The following is a 22823-nucleotide window of genomic DNA, read 5'->3' as shown; positions in this document are numbered from 1 at the left end:
GCCCTCTGCAGTGAGCAGCCTCCTCAGCGCCCCCACCTTGGTGTGTCACCTGAGAGGGGGCCTGGGATTCGCATCTCAATGAAGTTCAGCTTCTGCGTTGGAGGGATGTCTTCAGGGGTTCCTCCTCCCGGCGCCCCCCCCCCCGCGCCCCCCACCCAAGGTTGCTCTGGGGCTTCAGCGGAGTCTGCAGGCTTAGGAGCGGGTCAGGAAGGCTGGGTGTCCGTCAGGGATTTGCAGTCTCCCGGGGATTGCCTCTGGACTGGCCAAATGGAAATGCCGAGGCCAGGAAAGGGGGAGGGAGCTATTTTTCCGAAAAGGACTCGCCCTTTCTCTTTCCCGCTCCCACTCCCGTCTCTCCAGTTATTAATCTTGCCCTCGGGGGTGCAAGGCGCCACGCAAGGGCCTCCCCTCAGGAGCCCCCGAAGGCCCCCAGATGCTTGGGTGAGGGGCGCAGGTGCCCTGGGATTGATCCCACATTCCAGATGGGGAAACTGAGGCCCAGGGACTCATTCCGCTAGTGAGTCCACGTGGGTACTCCAAAGGGTTGAGCTGGGAGGGGTCTCAGCGGGGCCCCTGCCCACGCAGCACCCACAGACGGGCACCCCACACCCCGGTCCCTGCTCCCTGCACAGATTGCTCCTGGGCTGTGACAGGCAGCCCGGTCTCGGGGACTGCAGCTCTGAGAAGCTGGCAGGGGAGGCCCTGCCCCAAACAGCCGCTCTGGAGGCCCCTGGCCCCTGGGCACGCGGGTCCTCCCCGAACATCTCATCAAGCCTTTTACAGGTGAGGGGACTGAGACGGTTCTGGAAGTCACCCAAGGACGCTGGGCAGCACCCAGGAAGTGGCCCTGGGCAGACCGGAACTGGGGGAGGGCAGGTCACACACCTCCAGGCAGTTCTGGCCAGGCTGGAGCCAAATCCTGCCCTCAGGCTGTGTTCCCACCGTCGCCCTCCCCCTTCCCATCGCCCAAAGGCTTACACCCAGCCCTGCCTCGGGGCCTTTGCACTGGCCGTCCGAGCTGTCCGGGACAGCAGTCTTCCACCCTCGGGTCCGGCCCAGTGTCAGCTCCTCGGAGGGGCCTTCACGGACCCCCTGTCTGAAGCCGCCAAGGCACACGCTAACACACCACCCCGCTCATTTCCACACCGGTTCACACCACCTGACATTATCTTGGCCACACCGCGTGTATCTCCTTCTGTCACCGGAATGACTAGCTCCCTGTGGTATCTCCAGCACAGAGTGGGCACTCAGCTAAAAAGTGTTGAGAGTGAAGGAGCAAATGAGTACATGGGACAGGCGAGAGGGGGGCTGGCCGGGTCCGCTGGGCCCCTGCACCCCCGTGTCCTAGCACCCCCTCCTCTGGGGCGGGTGTCAGAGCCTGTCCCCACCGCACACACGGAGAGAAACCCCTGCCTCACCAGGACTGTGTATGCATGGGACATATATTGTCCTTACTTTTTAAAAAAGATTTTATTTATTATTTTTTCGAGAGGGGAAGGAGGGAGGGACAGAAACATCAACGTGTGGTTGCCTCTCACACGCCCCCTACTGGGGACCTGGCCCGCAACCCAGGCCTGTGCCCTGAGTGGGAATCCAACTGGAAGCTGGTGCTCAGTCCACTGAGCCCCGCCAGCCAGGGCTATATTTTTCTGACTTCCGACGGGCTTTGAAGCGGGGGCTGCACGCGGAGAAGCCCTCGGGGCCTGTGCCGGCCCCTCCCACGGCCGGTCCCCAGGCTTTCCCAGCCCCCTCCGTGTGCAGCACAAGTGAGCGAGCAAGCAAGCGGCCAAAGCAAACAAACACCAAATGGCCGGGTGGGCCGCGGTCAGAGGGTGGCCTGTCTGTGACCCCTGCAAAGCAGCGGCTCCCTGGGCCATTTTTCCACTCTGCCATGCGCCCCCCAAAAAGGCGGGGACAGGTGGGTGGGGGGTGGGAAGTACAGCCTTCTTCGTGGGGAGGGGAGGGCACCCTCTTTCAGAAATGCAGGCCAGAGGAGGAAAAGCCCGGTTTCAAGGTATGCCCCCAGCTTTGTTCACTCTGCCACGTACAGTAAGCACCTACTGTGTGCGGGCACTGCGGGGTTACACCGTGCAGAAGAGGGGCCTGGCCCTGCCAGGAATGAGCTCCCAGCGGGGACCAGATGCCCGGAATATGCGGTGAGGCCAGCACCTGCGTGCTCTGGCCCTTTAAGCAGACACGCTGGTGCTCAAAGAAAAGTGACGCCCCAGGACGTAGAGGACTGCAGAGGCCACGGGAGCCCCCAGCTGTCCGCCCCGGAGGCCCCTGCCGGTCTCCCAGAGCCACACAGGCATCCCCGAGTGCCCCCCCCAGGCCCCCAGCCACGCCCGCCCCTGCTGCACGAAGCTGCGCCGTCAGCCCGGCTTCCTCTGACGTCGAGCCTTTCCTTAGAAAGAAGGAAGTGGAGAGCCGGGTCACACCCCGTCCGAGGGGCCTGAGGGTCTCTGAAGATAAACAGCTCGCCCTCTGCCAGGGCTACCCTTCTGGAACGTTCTTCCGCTGCCCTGGGGCCTCTGCTTTGGTCTCCGGTCTCAGGCGCCACAGAGACAGGGACAGAGCAGCGCCCTGTGAAGGGGACACCGTGGGCGGCGGGCGGCGGGGTGGGCTGCGTGGCCCCTGGGCGTCGTCCCTCCAGGGAGACGGTGGCAGCTGCGGACACGCGGGAGAACGGCCCGGGGCCTTCCGAAGGAGGCGGAGCTCCGGGGCACACTGCCCGGCACCAACGCACGTGCAGGACACTGTGCAAAAGTGCACGATGGGGCGGGGGTAGATGTGCCTCTGCCCGTGAGGGTGCTCGTGGAGGCTTCCGGAAGGAGAGTCGTGCCTGTGGCGTGCCCGCGGTGTGCTAGGCACCGTGCGAGGTGAGCAGAGCACCCGGCAGCGACCCAGGCCGGCGCAGTCTCTGCCCTCAGGGAGCTGACAGTCCAACGGGGAGACACACGAGGACACGGAGTGAGTGAGCAGGGGGTCAGGCTCTGGGACACGGTGCGCCCGCGTGGACAGCGGTGGGCGGGCCGGGGCGGGCCTTCCTGAGGGGCCGACGGGCCAGCGACTGACCCGCCCGAAGGAGCTAAGGGAGGGGACCACTCGGGGTCGGGGGCAAGGGGCACACACCAGGCCTCGTCAAGGAACAAGGGGGAAGGCCGGTGTGACCAGGACAGACGGAGTGGGCTGGGGGGATGGGGGGCTTGGAGAAGGAGCGGGACACATGCACACGGACACCAGGGACAGGCTGGGGGCCGGGGCTGAATCGGGGGCTGAAAGCAGGGATCCCATGTAGACTGTTTAAAGATGCATAATGAAACTTCTTAGCCCTGGCTGGCGTAGCTCAGTGGATTGAGCATGGGCTGCGAACCAAAGCGTCGCAGGTTCGATTCCCCGTCAGGGCACATGCCTGGGTTGCAGGCCATGACCCCCAGCAACCGCACACTGATGTTTCTCTCTCTCTCTCTTTCTCCCTCCCTTCCCTCTCTAAAAAATAAATAAGATCTTTAAAAAAAAGGTTTTAAAAAAAGTTCTTTCCTTTTCTTTCTTTCTTTTCTTTCTTTTCTTTGCTCTCTTTTTTTTTTAAGTTTGGACATCTGGTTTTGGACATCCCTGTGTGCGCTTCTGGATTTTTTTTCCTCAAGACTCAAGGCGGCCGGCCTCCTTTCCGGCATCTTCGTGCCACATCTGCAAGGTCTCAGCCTCCCGAGGCTGTCACACACCAGCCCCTGGGTGGCCTGACCTTCCAGCTGGGCCTGGGAAGCCGACAAAACCCAGCCTTCCCAGGGCGGCGGCCGCCTGGCGGTGGGAGAGCCGCAGGAGTGCGTGCGTGGGGCCTCTGGTCTCCCAGCAGCCCCGCCTGACCAGCCCTGCCCCCCGAGCCCAGAGCCCAGGCCCCCCGCCCCGGGGCCGGGCGAGAGAACAACCCTCAGCCCCGCTCACAGCTGGTGGCACCTGTGGTCTTGGACTCGGGCTCGTGTCCCTTCGGGTCCCCCCTGGCTTCCTCGGGACAGAGCCAGTGATAATTTTCACTCGGAAACACCCCTGTGGAGGGTCGCCCCAACTCAGAAGGGCCCTGCAGACCTCCCGGCGCCCCTGGAACCACGGAAGGCCCAGGTCTGGGGATGTGAGGCGTGCAGGGCTCTGGCACCCCCGAGGAGGGCCCAGCGGGCGCCCGAGACGCAAGGGAGTGACGCAAGGGGGTTTTGAGTCAGACACATCCAGGTTCCGCTCCCAACTGGGGCACCGTTTAGTCACTCGACAGACACGCACTGGGCTGGCCCCGGGGCCCAGCGTGGCACTCCCGTGGAGGCAGCATTCTGGCAGGCCCTGCAGGGACGTTGGGGGCCACAGAGCAGGGCAGGCGCATCGCCCCTCCTGGCCAGCTCCCCCCAGTGGCAGGACCAGCCGGCCTGCCTTCCCCTGCCCCGCCACGAGCAGTCCCTGTGGGCCCCGGCTGCAGGAATCCCGAGTGAGCGGCGCCCACGGTGCTGGGGGCTGGGTGGGGAGGCGGGGGCCAGCTGCCGGCCTGGGCACATGCAGCAGGGGGCGGCTCCCGGAACTGGCTTCCTGCCGGGGTGGGGGCGGCCGTTTCTGTTTCCGCAGCGTGACCCCGAGTGTCTTGCCTGGAAGGGCAGCGGCCACGGAACAGTGCTCGGAGTCCCGCCAACCACGGGGGCCCGTGTTCTCCCGGGAAAGGTCTGGGGAGTTAGGAGCACGTGGTCAGAAACAGCTGCGACCGCCCAGTGGAGCCCCTCAGGGGCTGCGGGGGCAGGAGGGAGGGTCCCCCTAAGCGGGGGACATGCTCCTTCAGGCGGCATCCAAAGGTAGAGAGGCGGACGGCCAGAGGGGGAGGGAACAGCATTCCAGGCAGAAGGAACAGCAGGCGCAAAGGCCACCTCACAGGGAGTAACTTATCTTGTTCCAAGAAGGGACAGAAGACCAGCGTGGCTGGAGTGTGAGGAAGGGCCCGTCACTCCACCTGCCTGGGCCTCAGTCTCCTCGTCTGTAAAATGGGCTGGATGACGGCTCAGCCGACTCCTCAGGGTGGCTGCAGGAATTCAGCGACTAGATACAGCTGAGAACCCCGGTGACACCCCAAAGACAGACCGAGGGCACTGCAAGCTCCTGAAGCGTGTTTTCCGAGCTCTTCCTATAACCGGCCCTGGGCCAGCGGGGCCCACCTCAGGGGTCACTGAGGAGGCATCCAGTGTGGCACTCGGGTTAGGCACACACCCCCTGGAGCTGTGTGACCCTGGGCAAGGTACTCACCTTCTCTGAGCCTGCTCCCCGATCTGCAGAGTGAAGAACAGCAGACCCCCCCTCATCGGATTCCTGTGGAAAGTAAGTGGACGGATGCGCGGAAAGGTTGTGGACACAGCAGGCGCTTCAAGCCCCAGCTGTGCGCTGTCTCACCGAGGCCCCCTGGCCGGCCGGGTCAGGGCGGCGGTGGCGGAGAGTGGGCTCCGGAGGCGGGGTGCGGGGAGGCCTGGTCTCGGCCATCACCGGGGAGGGGAGTCACACCCAGCCCAGCTCTGCGGGGCGCTGGAGCCTGCCCCTCACCTTCCCGAGAGATCGGACGACCGACGTTTGGACTGCAATGTCACCCCCCCCAGAGGTGTCCCTACTAGTGACAGGCTGACCACACGCCTGGTGCCAGCCCCACCGTGGGCACCGTGTGTGGGCACCACTCAGGACCGGGTCGGCGTGAACCAGCGCTGCCAGAGCCCTGCCACCCAGGGCTGTCAGTGCCGGGACCGCGTTGCAGGGTGAGAGACAGAAGAGGGACAGCGGGGGCAGGGCAAGGGCCCCCCCTTGCCCCCCCACTCCTCATCCCCACCATCCCTGTCCCTGACTCCGCCCCGCCCACCATGCAGGCCTCCTCAAACCCACCCACTGTGCCTCTGGGCCCCCGCAGGGACCGCGAACACTCCCCCCCACGGCTGCAGACTCGCTCCCGCACGTCTCTGAGCCAGGCTATCTGCCGGCTCTCTCCGAGACAAGCCCCTCTCCCCGGCTTCCGGCTCTCCGCTCCCGCTTTTAACCCACCGGCGGGAGACCCGGGACAGACCCCCGATGTCATGGAGACCACCGTCCTCTCGTGGCGGCCGTCGGACCGAGAGAGAAGCCAGTGTGTGACGCTGCTGTGAGTAACTCCGGCTGGAGCCCAAGGAAGGGGAATGACGCAGAGGGGGCCGAGGGTGGTCAGGGAAGGCCTCTCGGGGGACGTGACGCCGGGCCCAGGCCTGGGCGAAGGGAGACCGCCAGCCCCCGAGGACATCCCTGGAAATGTGTGTCTGGCTGCGGCAGCAGCACATGCAAAGGCCCCGAGGTGGGCCGGACGGCCCCAGCAAGCCCACAGGTCCCAGCATGCCCCAGCAGGGAGTCCAGCCGTCCCTTGCGGGCACCGGGGTGGCGGGGGGCAGGGGTGTGGACGCTGAAGGGCTCTGCGGGACTGAGGTCAGGCTGGCTCGGTGTCAGCGCGGTTACACCTTGAACGGCACGCGGCCTGGCAGTGACACGGCGGGCCAGGGCGGGCCGGGCTGGGGGCAGGAGAAACCGGGCGCCAGAGAGGTTCAAAGGCGAGATGCAGGAACCATTCCCACCCTCCCCCCAGCCTGTGTCCTTCCTTCCTGGCGCGGAGGTCGGACCTGTGGGGCTGGGTGTGGAGACGGGCTTGTCTGTACCTGCCCTCCCGCTCGCCCTGGCAGCCGCCTCGGGGAAAACTCCGGTGTGCGCTCCCTGCCGTTCCTTTGAAGCTATTTATGGAAAGAAAGCGGGAGCCGGGCTGCAGGGCCGTCCTGTTCCCAAGGCCCCGGGAGCCCCGGCTGCCGCACTGCAGCACCGTGGCCCCCTGCAGGCGGGCGGAGCAGGCCTCTTCTCGCCGGTCCCGGGGGTGTCTCGACCTCTCCCCGTCTCCGTCCCCGCCTCTGTGCCATGGGCGTCACTGAGCCCCTTCCTCGTGGGTGGTCCTGGAATTAAACGTGATCTCGGCACCCAGCCTTCAGTGCACGCGGTGTGGGGCAGGCTCCCGCTGCGCCTCCTCTTTGAGTCCGTCTCTGGGCGCCCTGGCCACTCCGGTTGATCACAAGTACCCACGGAGCACGTGCTGTGTGCCAGGCAGCGTGCCAGCCGCTGCAGATACAGCAGCCACCGGGACGGGAGAACGTCCCCTCCGGCACAGATTGGACACCGATTCCGTCACGTCCTCTCCGAGCCGAGGAACGGATCGAAACTCCAGATCCAATCAGCTTTGACAATGAGATCGTTCGTTATTTCACGTAGCAAGAAGTCTGGTGTGGGGGGGTCCCCGTTTGAATGATTAAGTGCCGTTGTCATAGACACCCCCCCCACTCCCCCACACTGCCCAGGTTGGTCCCGTTTGTCTAGTTTCTTTCCCATCCTCAGCTTTGTCCTCGTCCCCAGTTCCCTCGTGACCACTAAGTGGCTGCCACTGCTTCAGCTAAGACATCCAGACGCCACATCCGCTGGCGGGCGTGAGGAACAAGAAACCTTTCCCCAACGCCCACGGCGGCCCTTTGACCACATCTCTGGCTAGAGCTGGGTCCCGTGCCCGTGGCTTGGCCGATCTCCAGCAAAAGGAAAGGGATCGGAGCAACCACCTGAAGCCGCCCTGGGCCCCCCCAGAGCTGGGTCACGCTTTCCTCAGTCACATGGGCTGCCACAGGGACCCCAAATAAAATCAGGGTCTCGCACCAGGAAAGGAGACAATGGCACAGGTGTCAGGTGGCCTGGGTTCAAATCCTGGCTCTCCCACGCTCCTTCTTTGAGTTACTCTCTGGGCCTCAGTTTCCACATCTGTAAAATGGGTGTAGGGACAGGACCCAGGTCATGGACTGTGGCAGTGAAATGACTCCGTGCATGCCACGCCCGGTTCTCAACAAGCCTCAGCTCACTGCAGGGCGGGGCTCAGAACCCCAGCCGTCACCATTGCCTGGACTGTAGACGGCTTTTCTCTAGTTTCTGCCCCAAATGGTGATAGAAAACTGCTCAAGGTGACCGCATTTCATGACCCCACCCTGGAAGCGTGTGGGGAAAGCATTTCGTGGGAGCGCTCTGCACAGACCCAACAGTAATTTGGGGGGCGCTCACCAAGAGCGGGGTGCTGGGCGAAGACGTTGGCACACGAGACCTCTCTCACTTTTACCGTGATCAGCCACCACGGACGGGTGAAGAAACGGAGGCTCAGAGAGAGAGAGCAAGTTGGCCCAGGTCACCCCGAGCAGGAGCAGAGGTGAAGGACCCGGACCCAGGTGGGTGGGGCCTGAGGGTCTGCCTGCAGAAAGTTAGCCCGCCCCCCACGATGTTTTCAACATCCTATTGGCCAGAACTGGGTCACATGCCCATTCCTGAACCCATCTCAGGCAAAGGGGATTGGTGGGCTCACAGGCCAATCAGGGCGCCCCCTGGAGCTGGGGGCGGGCTCAGCTGCCCCGGAGGCTCCCCGCTGGGGAAGAGTGATGGGACCCCAAGAAAATCGGGGGTCAGAACCAGTGGCATCCCCTCCTCGGGTCTTTCCAGACGTGTGACATCCGTATTGCTGATGACGTGTGAGGTGATTTTTAGGTGGTGAGCTTTTTAAAGAGGGTTTTTAGATGAACTTTTTAAGTAGTTGTCAGTTTTTGGTCATAGGTGTTATAACCTTTCATTCGTGGCAAGCGATACTGATTTTTTTGTGACAACCGCACAATTTCCTTTCTAAAATACGTTTAGATTGCACCATTCTGCCCATTGGGAAGAAAAAAGTTTAGGCACGTTGTCATTGTGTGCAATGGCTGAGCCACTCTGGCACACTGCCCAGCACGTGGGGCCACAGTCGCCTGCCCACCTCGCACCCCAGAATGAAACTCACCCGCACCCACGCACCCACAAGGAACAAATCGCGTATTCACGCCACAGGTGCCTGCGCCACAGTCACACCTAACAGCACAGACAAACCGGACACAAAAGGGTCCCACCTGTAAGTGGGACCCCTTGATTTCAAGTCCCAAATGAGGCAAAACCGACTGGCAGTCAAAAGTAAGGTGGTCCTCACCCTTGGGGGTAATGAGTCAAAAGAGGTGGGTGGGGGAACACTGGGGGCTGGGAACACGGTGTTTTGTGAAGTTAGTGTTGGTTACCCTAGTGTGTTCGTTTTTTGAAAATTCGGGGTTTTTTAAGATCTTATTTATTCATTTCTTTTAGAGAGAGGAGAAGGGAAGAGAAAGAGAGGGAGAGAAACATCAGTGTGTGGTTGCCTCTCACGCGTCCCCCCTTGGGGACCTGGCCTGCAACCCTGACTGGGAATCGAACCAGCGATCCTTTGGTTCGCAGCCCGCACTCGATCCACTGAGCTACACCAGCCAGGCTATTTTTTGAAAATTCCTTAAGCTGTATGCTTACAACCTGTGACTTTCCCATAGGGATAATCAACTTCAGTCTAAAGTTCTAGCGAGTGGAGCACTTTTTTAAAAAGAACCAGCCGAACAGTAGAAGGCGTGGCCCCCGGTTGATGACTGTGTGAGGTTTGCAGGAACGGCTGACCTCTGGGGACGTGTCTCCCACCAGCGTCGTCACACCTACGTTCGGTGGCTGGAGTCGAGCACCTGCTGTCAACCACACAGGCTGAGGGTCGAGGCTCGGAGAACAGACGGTGCGTAACGAGCACCACTGGCTTAGACGTGAGTCCATTGAATGTTCCGTGCGGGAAGCTCAAGGCAGATGACCCAGGACTCAGTGAAGACCCGCACCATCGGGATGATGAAACCTTGATGCTATTGAACCTGTAGGGCAGCAGGTACTAAGCGGCCATCTGGTCGACCAGGGTGGTCTCCCTCTCCCTCTCTGTCTCCCTCTCCCTCTCTCTTTCCCTCTCTCTCTCTCTCTCTCTCTCTCCCCCCACCCCCAGAGAACAGGAAACTGTGTCTTCTTCGGGAGCCTGCGTTAGCTTCCGGTGAAGACCGTACTTTCTTCCCAACGGCCACGAGCCATCTGTGGGAGGCGCTGTTCCAGAATTCCGCTGAGGACGCTCGCTGTCGGAGGAACCCCCGCGGGGGTCTCCAGAGGCCGTCGTTTTTCCTGCTAGAAAACGGGGGTCCTCGCCTGTCTTCAGGCTCCGCTTCCTCCCCAGGGGCCTCCTGGGGCTTCCTTCACGGTCCCCCAGCCAGCTGCGAACTCTCGAGTCTCCAAAGAGCCCGCCTTCCTCCCCGGGGGACTGGGGGCACGCCGGTCCCCAGCGGCGGAAGCAGAGCAGCCCCCGAGGGGGAGCAACGCTGCGTCCTCCTGCCGACTGAGCACTCGGCCCCGTCTCCCCGCACGGGGACCCTGCCTTTACCATGGCCGAGTCTCCCTGAGTTCCCAGCACTGCTCCTCCAGGTGTGAAATCCACGTGGCCACTGTATTACACTTTAAAAGCAACAAATGCATGGGATAAAATGAGTCCCTCCCCCCTGGACTCCCAGCACCCCCAGAACCCCACCCCTGGGGACCCACCCCCGCCGTTGCTGGCTCTCCCTTCCTGAGGTGTTTCGTGCCTGTTTCAGGGTTCACATGTGTGCAGACGCCTCTGTGCCCCCTGCCGTCTTTTGTGGCTGCGTGCAAAAAGATACCTACCACAAAATTTACCAATCACAATACATAGCACATTCACAATTATTACCCCTGTCAAGTTCCAGAACATTCTCACCACTCCAAAGGGGACCGAACCCATGGACCCGTCACTCCCCACTCTCCAGGCCCCCCAGCCCCCCGCAGCCGCCCATGCGCTCTGCCCCCACAGGCCTGCCCGTCCTGCACGCTCCCCGCACGGGGAGCCCTCCCTCCACCCCGTGGCCCTCCGGGCCCGGCTCCTCTCGCTCAGCGCACTTCTGAGGCTCGTCCACACGGCACAGGGTGTCAGTGCCTCGTCCCCTGTCATGGCTGGGTCACGGGCTGCTGCACAAACAGGCCACATGCCTCTCGGTCCACCCACCTGCCGGCGGACACCCGAGCTGTTTCCGCCTCTTGGGCACGGCAGCCAGAGCCGCTACGAGCGTTCCCCGGGGGTCGGAGCCCCCGTTCTCAGCCCCTGGGGGTGCACAGCCGGAACTGGAACTGCCGAGTCGGAGGGAAATTCCCGGTTGAACCCTGCCATCCGCCGCGCGCTGTCCACGGCGGCTGCCCCCTTTCCGTTCCCACCGGCAGTGCCCAAGGGTTCCCACCCCACCGGGTCCCGCCAGCACTCGCGCTCTGCCCGTCTCCAGACGCGGCCGTCCTGACGGGTGTGAAGAGGCCTCTCACCGCGGCTCTGACTTCCACGTCCCCTCCTGCTCCTCGACCGAGGTCCAACACAGACGTCACGCCGCCTCTCGGGCCGTCCCGGAACAGTCCGTGCCTGGGGCTCAGTCCTGCACCGTTTCACGTGGAATCCACGTTCCCTTCGGAGCAGAGAGCCAGCCCGGGTCCCGACGGAACCCCGGCGCACCAGCCGGTCCCCGCCGGCCTTCTCGCTCCACCTGGCGCCAAGACAGACGTCCCCGGGTGCGTGTCTTTCCGGACGGCCCTCTCGTTTCCTTAGTTTTCTTCCCCGAAGCCACGGACGGCCCCTCAATGCGAACTTCTCCCCTTGAGGCCTTCCCCGCGGTCTCCGGTGATCGGCACCGAGGACCCCTGCACCCGCCCCCGCGCTAGCAAGGCTCGGTGCCGTTTCTGAGACCTCCCTCGGTCCGGCACTCACGCTGCGCTGTCTCCGTTGGCTCCCTCCAGCGATTCTTTGGCAGCTTTTATTCCCACTGTCCAGGCAGGGGACGGACAGAGGCCCCGACGGTCCCCGTCCCCAGTGTCACAGGGTCAGTGGTGGAGGCAGGACTCAGCCACAGGCCTGTGTGACTCCTGGAGCCACAGCCTTCACTTCTTGCTTCAGAGGGGGACAGAGGGCTTTCCCAGGACAGGGGACCTCTGAGGCTCAAACCCAGCAAGCCCCGGACGAACCGGGGTGAGGTGTTCATGGTGGCCCAGAAAGTCGTCCCACCCTCGCGCTGGGGGCGCTTGGCCCGGAGTTGTTTTTTGCCTCCCTCCCCCTACAGGCACAGCCCACGAGCCTTGGCGGGGCTTGAACTTGCAACCTCGCCTTCTCCTTTCCTTCCCTTCCCCTCCCTCACGCCCTGGCCTGCTCGGCCTCTGTCCCAAATATCCCCACCCACACAGCCCCAGCGAGCCCTTCTGACGAGAGCCCGCAGAGGGGCCAGCCAAAGGCCCTTCCGCCAGCGTCAGCGAAGGGGGAGCCGGCTCCCGGCCACGCTGCCGCGGGGACCGCGTCAGGAGAGAGGAGGAGAGCTGGGCCTTCAGCCTCCTCGGGCGTCTGCATTTTTCACGGTTCCCTGGGTTCCCGTCACACGTCTTGGGATGGAAGACAGCATTCAGGGCCCAGGGGCCCAAGGGTGTCTGTCTGGGTGACTGTGCCCCGCAAATCTGCCGAGGACATAACCGCCACCCCCCCACCCCCCCCGCCCGGCACAGCAAGCCAGCGACGTCTGGGTCACGTCCGTTAGGGCTCAGAACCACTCGCCCAGGTGAAACCCGGGCACGCTGCCCTCTCTCCTCCCACCCCGATCCGCCAGGACCGTAATTAGCTTATTACCAGCCACCTCACGCTAATAATCTTTCCCTTTGTTGCTGCGAGGGGATTAAGGGAGCTAACAGACCGCGGCCAGCCAGTGATCCATCTGCAACCTTGCGCTCTCCCAGTGAGGGCGGAGGCCCAGCGGGTGTCTGCCTGGGTCCCTCCCCGGGCTGGGGGGCTGGGCTGGGCTGGGCTGGGCTGTGGGGGGCACGGAGCTCCCCTCTTTGGGAACACCTCTGGCTCTGCTGGACCTCAGGGGGATGGAGCTGAGGGTGTTGGGTGGGCAAGTGGGGGCCTGGGGAGCCCCCCAAGGATAGGAAGGTGGGAAAAGGGCGATTCGCCATGCCCTGGGCCCGTGTAGCCCCCTGCCTCCTCTGGGCTGGGCCCCAGCACTCAGTGGTGGTCCGGCTTCGGGTCCCCCGGCGGTCGGTTGGGTTCCACGGCGATGCTATTGTCTACATACCCGATGACCTTTCTCCCCGACTTGTCCCTGATGCGGGAAGCTCCACCCTCAGGCAGAGGTGGAACGTTGCAGATCCCTCCTTTCCCAGTGCAGGGCGAGGGGGAGTGTACCCCAGTGAGCTTTCATGGAATCTGCACCTCCGCCTCCAGCTCCTGGGCACCTGGCTGGTGGCCACTCCGTGCCCTGCAGACCCTCGCTGGGGGTGGACGTTCCAGAGCCGGACCGCCGCGGTGTGTTCTGGCAGCCGTGCAGCCACGGCTTGTTTTTCGTCACCCGTGACGGGCGTGCGGGCGGCATCCCACTGTCCCCAGGCGCACACGGGGCCGCAGTGGGGAGTCCTCTGCCTGCTCCTTCGGCGCTCACTCGGAATTCCCCGGAACCCAGCTTCCGCTCCTGCGACAAACGTTTGTGACGCCTCCTCCAGCGTCCTGAACGGGATCCCTGACTGACAGGCGCTACCTACTCACGGAGCTACCAAAAATAAAACACCCACACACAACAAAACACCCGGGCAAGGAGCTCACGTTAAAATGATACGGATGGATTTCTGGCGCCGGCTGGCGCGGCTCCACGGGTGGGGCGCCGGGTCCACTCCCGGGCAGGACACAGGCCTGGGTTGCGAGCAACTGACCGGTCGATTGATGTTCCTCTCCCTCTCTTTCTCCCTCCCTTTCCCTCTCTCTAAAAATAAATACGTAAAATCTTAAAACATAATCATAATAATAACTTGTATTTCTAGAGGCTGGAGCTCACGCGCAGCGACCCCCGTCCACCCACAGGGTCAGGTCTTTTCGGCCCCACGGGGACAGGCCCTGACACTACAGGTAACACGCCGGCAGACAGGGGTGGCGGGGGGGAGGGGCGGTGACTCAGATACCACCAGCAGTGACTCCATCGTGATGTGATTTGCGGAGGTGGCGCCCAACCCTTGGCAAAGGGCTGAACAACACCAGGGTGCCCGTCCGGCACCCTTGGGGGCTCTGGAATGGAAGTATGAAGGCGTCCTGCTTCCCCGTCCGCCCCGTACCCTCCTCCTCCTCCTCACTGCAGAGCAGCCAGGGGCAGCGCGGGTGCAGGGAGCCCCACAGGGGAAGTAAGGGCCGGGTCTCCCGCCCTCCTGTGCCACGTGGCTTGGCTCTGCGCACGAGCACTCGAGCAGGGCCCCTTGGACTCGAGGCACTGACCTCAGCTCAGAGCCTCTCAGCAGCTGCTTTGGGGGCGAAGCTGAGAGCCACACAATCAGCCTTTGTATCTTTATGTATCTTTATGGCCCTCGGGAGTCTGCTTTGTTCTCCCGCCTGCCCAGGCCGGTGTCCCCGTGTCCCCCGGGGGGCTGCGGAGTCAGCACTGACGGTGCCCGCTGGGTCGGTGACAGAGGCGTCCCAGAGCCCAGCCCCCCCCCCGACTCCCAGCCCCTGCCTGGCCACCTTGTCTGTATGGGAGCCCGGGCACCATGTGTCCCGGCCACAGGGGCGAGTGGGGACAGGGCCAGCCTCCGGGGTGTGGCACTTGTGCAGTCACACAGGGACCCACGCTCAGAAGGGCCCGCGCTAGGTTCCAAGCCCCACTGTTGCCGTCTTGAAATTCATCGTTATTTTCATATCAGGGTCGCTGGGAATTCATTTTGCCCCCGGTCCTGCAAATCGTGTGGCTGCCTGGACAGGGGCCCCGTGCGAGACGCACACACAGAGTCCCTGGCAGCCGTGAGAAGCAGCCCTGGCTCCAGCCCCCAAATGCTGTGGCCACAGATCCCCCCACCTCTCGCGCCAAAACTGGAAGAAACACTTTGCCCCCCCCGCCCCCCCCCAGCTATGGAAAAACCTCCACAGAGGTCGGAGCCGCTCTCAGCAGACGGCCATGAGCCGCCGTCCTGTTCTGATTAAACGCCCAGAGCCACTCCATCATTCACCTGCCCCACAGATGGGAAACCCGCCCCCAGCAGCCTGTCCTGCCCGGCCCTCCCCCTGCGGCTCCTGCCAGAAGCCAGGAGCCCCGAGCACAGAGGCAGGGAGGCGGCCTGCAGTCCCCGCGTCTCCCACGCCGAGAGGGCTTCCCCACCTGCTCGCTCCTCTCCCGTCTGGGGTGGGAGGCCAGGGTCTACCTGTCCCATTTAAGAGGGGTTCCAGGAGGGTGTCCTGCCCACACAGCCTTTCCCCACCTTGGGCCCTGGGGCTGGAATTTTGTGAAAGCCCGTGAAACCCTCACCCCGACCTGTTGGGCATTTCTCGTGGCCATTGTGGTGATGATTTCCTTACACATCTGCCTCCCTCTGGGGGGCGGGGGGAGCTTTGGAGGGCAGAGCCCGTGCCCCGGTCATTCCCCTCTCTTGGGCACCTCTGTGTCGGCGCCAATGCGTCCTCAACACCCCGCAGAGGGCCGCCCCTGCGTGGGGCCTCCACGTACCCGCCGAGCAGATGAATGAACCAATGAACGAATGAACGAACGAAGTTACAGCTTACATTTACCGGACACCTGCTAGGCGCCCGGCGCGGCTGGGATGGGTTTGTCCGTATCTCCCCACGTAGCTCTCACGGCAGCCCCGAGTTCAGGGCTATTCTGGTCCCCGCTTACAGAGGGGCCACGGCACCCGGGAAGACACCCCTTACAGAGAGGGCTTCGGACCCGCGCCCCCTCACACGCCCCTGCGCGCCCCACGCATGCGCGCACACGCGCACCCCTGCAAGCCAGAAAGCAGCCGGTTCACCGGCGGGCCGACTTCGGAGCCAAATCAGCGCGAGATCTCGAGACGGTGTTTGTTTCCCCTCGAGTGCTCGAGTCCTAATGACTGTTTATGCTCATAAACATCTAATTTGCGTGCTCAGCCTCCCGGGCAGAGTGCGGTGCCGGGTGGCTCGATGCTTGCTCTCTGGGGGGATATCAGAGCCCCTCCCCGCTTCTTTTACAGAGCCAGACCCCTCCGTGCCCATGCACCTTGCTGGCACCTAGCGGGTGAGCCTTGCTGTCCTCTGCAGCCTCCGAGGCCTCACCGGGCCAGCAGGGAGCAGGCCGGAGGGGAACGAGGGTTCCCCGCAAAGATGGCCATGGCATCCTCCCCTACCTCGGGGGCCCGAAGCCCCTCCCGCCAGGAGGCGGGGTCTCCTGACAGTGGGTGGGCTCTGTGAATGTTTCGACCAATAGGAGGCAGGAGAAGCAATCCCCGGCCACTTCGGGACTGAGCCTTGGAGAAAACCGGCAGCTTCTGCTTTTCCTGTCTTGGGATCCAGCCACCTCCCACGCAAAGAAGCTTTGGCCGCGTTCCAGGAGAACAAGAGCCGCAGGGACAGAGTGAAGCCCGAGGAAATGAGAGACGAACCGTCCAGCCGGCCCAGCTTAGTGCCAAACGCTGTGGGTAAAAAGCCGTGTGGCTCACCCAGCCCCACCCAGCACCCGGCCCCGCGCTGGTGGGAAGCACCGCCGGCTGAGTCAGAGGGTCAGCCCTGCAAACAGCACCTCGCCTGGACTCCCTCGTCCCCACCCCCCCAGCGCTGGCGTGTTTTCCCAACAGGTGTTAAAATAACGACCTCTGGGCTGAAAAGGAAGCTGTGTGCTGGGTGATAAGAGGGTCTGGCAACCCCAACAGGAAGGAGGGAGGGAGGGAACGGAGGTGGAGCATGGTGTGGGGGCGGGGGAGGGCAGCACAGGGGGGGGTGTCACCTGGACTGGGGGCCCAGCGCTTCCTCTCCTTTCCCCTCCCCCTCAGGACTCTGGCCCGGCCTTTTCCTCAGGAACAAGGTCTGCGGGAAACTCGGGCTGGAGACCCACGCCCTCTCCTGCCTCAGGGCCTTTGCACGTGCCAGGCCCTCTGCCTGGACCGCCGGCCCCCCCACCCCCTTCCGGGTTGTGTCGCCCCCCAGACGATATGTTGAAGCCCGACCCCCCAACACCTCCATATGGGAACCTGCTTGGAAACAGGGCTGCTCCCACTGGCACAGGCCTGAGAACAAGTGTCGTGCCCATCGGCGGGGATCCTGCGTGACAGGGGACATCCAGGCGATGGAAGGCTGCATGGCCGGGACAAAGGGCGGCGAGGCCGGCCCATGGTCAGGGTGCAGGGCAGCCTCTGAGATCTGTGTTTTGCATTTTTAAGGCACAAGGTGCATTAGCCTTTAGCGCTTGAGGAACTTTTTTTTAATGTGTCCTTTCAGAAAATAAACTAGCAGTTTCAGCTTCAGGGACCAACGGCTGAGACGGGAGAGCACCCACACTCCCTGCGCCGCTGGCTTCCCCTCGTGCTGGCACCGTGTGTCTGCCGGGCGCACTGGCCACAGTGGACAGATGGCGTTGATCATTACAGGGACTAAAGTCCGTCCCCGGCTCAGCTTTCCCCCGGGGCCCTCCTCCCGCTCCGGGGTTGCAGGGCCAGGATCTGCCCGAGCACCGTCTGGCGAGCCCAGAGTCCCCTGGCGAAACCCAGTTTCTGAGGCTGAGACGGGGCGTCCCAGGCGAGGAGCCGAGGCCCTCCTAGAACAGGGAGCCGCAGCAGTGCTCACCGCTCCCCTGCTGAAACCCTTCTGGTCTCTCCCTCTGCTCCTGGCTCGGAGCCTGGACTCCGCGGCGCAGCCCACCCAGCCCCCTGTGGCTGGCCTCTCCCGCCCCCTCCCTCACGCACCTCCTGCTCTACCACCCAGGCCACCTGGGCCCGGACCTGCTGGGCCCATCCTGCCCCAGGGCCTTTGCATGCGCTGTTCCTCTGCCTGCAGGGCTCCTGCCCCAAGGTTTGCTCCGGCCGCCTGCCATCCCTCCCGCGCCGTTCGCCTGCATTTCGTGACTGTGCACCACGGCTCACAGGCAGACCTCTCGCGCTCATCCCTCTGTTGACAAAGGGACACGGGGACCTTGCCTCGGGTCCCCTGCGTTCACCCCAGTGCCTGGCATTTGGTTCAGGGCTCAGCGAACGCTGGCTGCATGAATCAGAGATCCTCTAAAACAGGCTGCAGGGATGTGGTGACAGCTACACTTTTCAGGCAGGGAAATGGCCTCGCAGTCACACAACCCCGTGTCTGCGGCCGCATCCCCACCCGGAGCTCCTCTGGGGACCGGGTGAGGCTCTGGAGGTGGCCCGCATGCCCGGGTCTCGCCCCCTGGGGAGGAGCAGCTGGCCCTCCCTGGAACCTGCCTCGTGACGGCAGAATTAATCTGCCCTTGGGCTGTGCTGGCTTCCTTCCCAGGAGGTGGTGACTGTCACTCTAGACAGAAAAAGGTGCCTCTCGTCATGGCAACGGGGATGACACCAGGGAGGTGTTTGCACAAAGGGGGTGTCAGGAAACACCCACACACTGGCTGGCGACATGCTGCGGCCTCTCTCCCAGCTTGGAAGCTGCTGCCGGGGGGCGGGGGGGGGCGGTGGCCAACGGCCTCCCCCAGCCCCGGGCTCACCCTCCCCAGAAGGGCAGTTGGAGCACTGCCCTCGGCCTGGCATGGCACTGACCGGGACCGGGCCTCTCCGGTGCACACCCCCCGCACAAATGGGGAGACCGAGGCGAAGAGAGGAGACCTGCTTTAGGCCTAGAAGCCCCGGAGGGCGGGGGGCACCGGTGGGGCTCTGGAGGCTGAGCTGGCCTGGGTCCAAATCCCGGCTTTCCCACTCACCACCTCCATCTCCTCGGACGAGTCGCCGCGTCTCCGAGCCTCGGTGTTCCCCTCTGTGAAAGGGGACAATACCTTTCCAAAACAGCCGCTCACTCACCTGCTTTGTTTTTTTAAGTGAACCATTCAGTGGCTTTGGGACAGTCGCGTAGTTGTACAGCCACCACCTCCGTCTAGTCCCAGAACATTCCCGTCCCTCCACCGAAAGGAGCCCCGGTCCGCGCCCCGTCCTCCCGCCCCCGGCCCCCGGCCCCCAGCCCCCAGCCACCACGGTCTCCGCGGGTTTGCAGACTCTGGACGTTTCCCGTGAGTGGGACTCGGCACCGTGGGGCCCTCTGTGTCCGGCGTCTCCCACGCGGCATCGCGTTCTCATGGTTGGCCCAGGTAGCAGCAGGTGTCAGAGCTCCGCCCCTTTTCATGGCCGAGTCACACTCCACCGGAGCGAGGGACCACATTTCGTGTCTCCGTCCGCCCGCTGACGGGCACTTGTTTCCATTTGCCGTTGTGGAGGGCGCTGCTGAGACCCCCGCGCGCCCCCGTCTGCGTGCGGGCCTGCGCGCGTCCCTCCGAGCGCGCACCCAGGGGCGGGGCGATCGGCTCTTGCATGAGGTGCCTCCAAAGACTTTAGGAACCTGCCGGCTGTTTTCCAAAGTGGCCGTCGGTCCCGTCTGCATCCCGGCAGCCGCGGGGGGGGGGGTGTGAGTCCCACTGTCCCGCAGCCTCACCCACACCGGGCGCACCAATGTCATTTCACCAGCCAGTGCAGCAGGAGCTCCGGGAGTGGCCGGAAGTAACAAGAGACCCCGCGAGGTCCTCGCCACGCCAGCCGCGCGGGTGAGTGGACACACAGAATGTGGCCCGTCCAGACCGCGGGGCGTCACTCAGCCCGAACAAGCCCACCCCACCCACCGTGGGCTCCGCACGCCGCCCTGCCCAAGAGACGCCCCCGGGTGGCCAGCGGTGGCGCCTCTCTGGCCGGCCGAGCTGTGGGAGCCGCAGGGGCCTTGGGCTGCTCTCTGGGGGGGAGACTTTGGTCTGGTGTTGATTGGGGGCTTCACATCCGCCCCCCTCCCCCGGGGAAAGCGCGGAGCACTGACTGAGAGCAGGCAGGCCGTTGGCTCCTGGCCACCGCACGGCCTTCCAACAGGATGAGGGGCCCGCGCTGCTCTCTGCCGAGTTCGGGGTTGGCCCCTGCCCTGCCCTGCTGGCCCTCAGGGTCCCCCGGAAGGAGCCGAGTGGCAGCACTGCGGGAAAGTGGTGTCCCCCACGAGCCACACCCCTCCCAGGAGGGACCAGCTGGGAGACGGGGACCACCCCCTGATGGGGTCCCCACGGCCCTGAGGAGTTTGAGGACGATCAGAGAAGATATACTCGCAGGGGCCAGAGTGGAAGGTGGGCTGTCCCCACGGCCCTAAAGGAGGGGCGGGCTGGCCACTGGAGCACATCAGCGAGGCCAGGGCCCTCCTCCGGGATGCACGGACTGGGTGCCGGCCGCACACCCACGCCTGCCCCCCAGGGTGCCGGTGTCGGGAGGGGGAGCCCCACGATGGGATCAGTGGCGGTCCAGAGGCAGCCCAGGGGCCCTCCGGCCATGCGAGGTCACGGTGAGAAGACACCTGAGAACCAGGGAGCGGACTCTCCTGGCCCCCGAACCCGCCCTTCAGCCTCCAGAGCCCTGAGAAAGACTCTCCTGCCGGCTCAGCCGCCAGTCTGCGGTGCTGCGGAGGCGACCGAGACAGGCCCAGGGAGGCCGGTGACCCTGCAGACAGGAGGAGGGGGGTCCAGGTGGCCAGCCCCAGCGGCTGCGCTGCAGGCTGGTCCCAGAGAGGTGGCAAAGGGCCCTGACACGGAGTGCTGTGTGCCCCCACTTTGTTTGACCGGCCCCCCTGGGTCTCCCCCAGCACCCCCATCCCCACCCCTGCCCAGCTGCCACCTCCCCACCTCCCCCAGGAGGGAGGGATTCTGAGAGGGGTTTCCATCCTAAGGATTGGGGCGCACTGCTTCTTGTGTAAAAACTCCAGTGGAATCCCAAAGCCACGTGAGCAGAGGCCAGGATGCAGCAGGACACCTGGGGAGGCTGGAGAACAGGGCGCTGCGAGGAAGTGGGCGGGACCCACGCGGTGTGGGGGGTGCAGGGGGGAGGGCTTCACGCCTCCCAGACCCCCACAGCCCAGGTCAGAGGTCCCCTCCAACGGGGTTCCCCAGAGGGGTTTCCCAGGGGTCTTTCTAGAGCAGAGCCCCTCCCCATCCCCCACTCCCCCCCACCCCACCGCGCCCCTGTCTTTATCATCATCTTCTACGGAGTTCTGACTCCCGCTGCCCAGGGTCCCAGGTTTGTTTAAGGTCTGCCTCCTGCATGGGGTGCAGGCCGGTTCCCAGGGCGAGGGGGCGGGCAGACGGGGCGAGCCGAGGAATGAGTGAGCAAACCAGTGAGTGCCCAACGCCAGGGCTGGGCGTTGTGGGGGGGGGCGTCTCATAGCAACAAGCACCACGACCTCCTGAGTCTGGGGGCGGGCCCTCTCCCTGGTCCCTGCTGTCCACATCTCGACCTCGAGGCTTCCCGCAGACACGCACAGCGGCAAACCTTGGAAGCGGGCGTTCTGAGAGTGTCTGGACAGGCGGGAGAGGGGGGTGCGGGGGCTGTGACAGCAGCGCTCCTGGTTCCCCAGCAGAAGATGCTTCAGGGAAGTAGCTTTTGTTCCAGAACGCCGCGGGCAGCCGCTTGCCCGAGACCCCTGCCGTGTGCGGGGGAGACCTTGGCCTGCTCCCTGGCTGGCAGACCCCACGGCCTGCAGGACAGGAGAGGAGGAGGAGGCTGCCACTCCCTCCGTGGAGGCCTGGAGGGGAGAGGCCAACGCCCCGTGCAGCCAGAGGCGACTGTGGGAAGGACCCTGGCTTGCAGGAGGGGGAGGGAGTAGGTCTGGGCCTTAGTTACACGTCGCTTTTCTCGGGGATAACCACGCGGCCTTCTTACCGCCGGACACCGACACTGCTCCCATCAGAGGCCGGGTTCGGGCCACCTCCCTCTTGGGAGCCAGGTGGGGTCCCAGCCCGCCGCCCGCTCCAAACAAGGCCAGGCCCTTCTTGTCTTTAGAACTGCCCGCCATGGCTCCCGGGCACCCCGAGGGGGTACACCCTGGTGGAACCCACCTGGGGTGGGCGGAGTCTCGGCCCCAAAGATGCCCACACCCTGCTCCTCAGAGCCTGGGTGGGTTTGTGGGCTTCAGCTGCCGGGACAGAGCCCGGCGGACCAGGCAGCTGGAACAACACGGGCTGACGTCTCCCGGTTCCGGGGGCGGGAGGTCCAAGACCCAGGTGCAGGCAGGCGAATCCCTCCCGCGCCCTCTCCTGGGCCTGCAGGCCGACGGCACCTCCTCACCGGGGCCTCCCACGGTCACCTCCCGGCGAGCGCTGCATCCGGTCCGTGTGTCTCTCTCTCTGTACCTTAATCTCCTCTTCTTGTTTTATTTTAAAAGGTTTTTTAAAAGATTTTATTTATTTATTTTTTAGAGAGGGAATCAGGGAGAAAGAGAGAGAGAGAGAGAGAAACATCCATGTGCGGTTGCTGGGGGTCATGGCCTGCAACCCAGGCATGTGCCCTGACTGGGAATCGAACCTGCGACACTTTGGTTGGCAGCCCGTGCTCAGTCCACTGAGCTACGCCAGCCAGAGCCATCTCCTCTTCTTTTGAGGACACCAGTCTTACTGCGTGAGGGCCCTGCATGACCCCATTTTAACCTAATTGCCCCCTTTAAAGCCCTACCTCCAAACATAGTTACATCCTGACATACGGGAGGGTTAGGGGTCCAGCGTACAAATGGGGGACTGATTGGGAGTGGGGGCAGCGGGAACAAATTCAACCCTGACCCCTGGCCAAGGCCACTTTGCAGACTTGAATGAAGGCACCCAGTCTGTGGCCGCGACAGCAGCTGCCGGAGACAGGCACACCCTCCCAGTGCCCATCTTCGCAGAAACCGCCCCAAACCTGCCTCCACTGGCGAACTTCCCCCTCTCCACCCCGCCCGCTTCCCTGGGCCAGCTCGCCCCCGTCCCCAGGCTGCCCCTGGGGGGAGAGCCTCCTGCCTCCTGCCTCCAGCCTCAGGACAGAGGGGCGCCACGTCCCGGGGCCACCACCTCAAAAGGGGGGGGGGGCATCTGGTTTATAGGGGACCT

This window comes from Phyllostomus discolor, chromosome 13, assembly GCF_004126475.2.
Source record: "Phyllostomus discolor isolate MPI-MPIP mPhyDis1 chromosome 13, mPhyDis1.pri.v3, whole genome shotgun sequence".
Lineage (NCBI taxonomy): Eukaryota > Metazoa > Chordata > Mammalia > Chiroptera > Phyllostomidae > Phyllostomus > Phyllostomus discolor.
The sequence above is the reverse complement of the archived record's forward strand: the minus strand, read 5'-3'. Positions refer to the sequence as shown.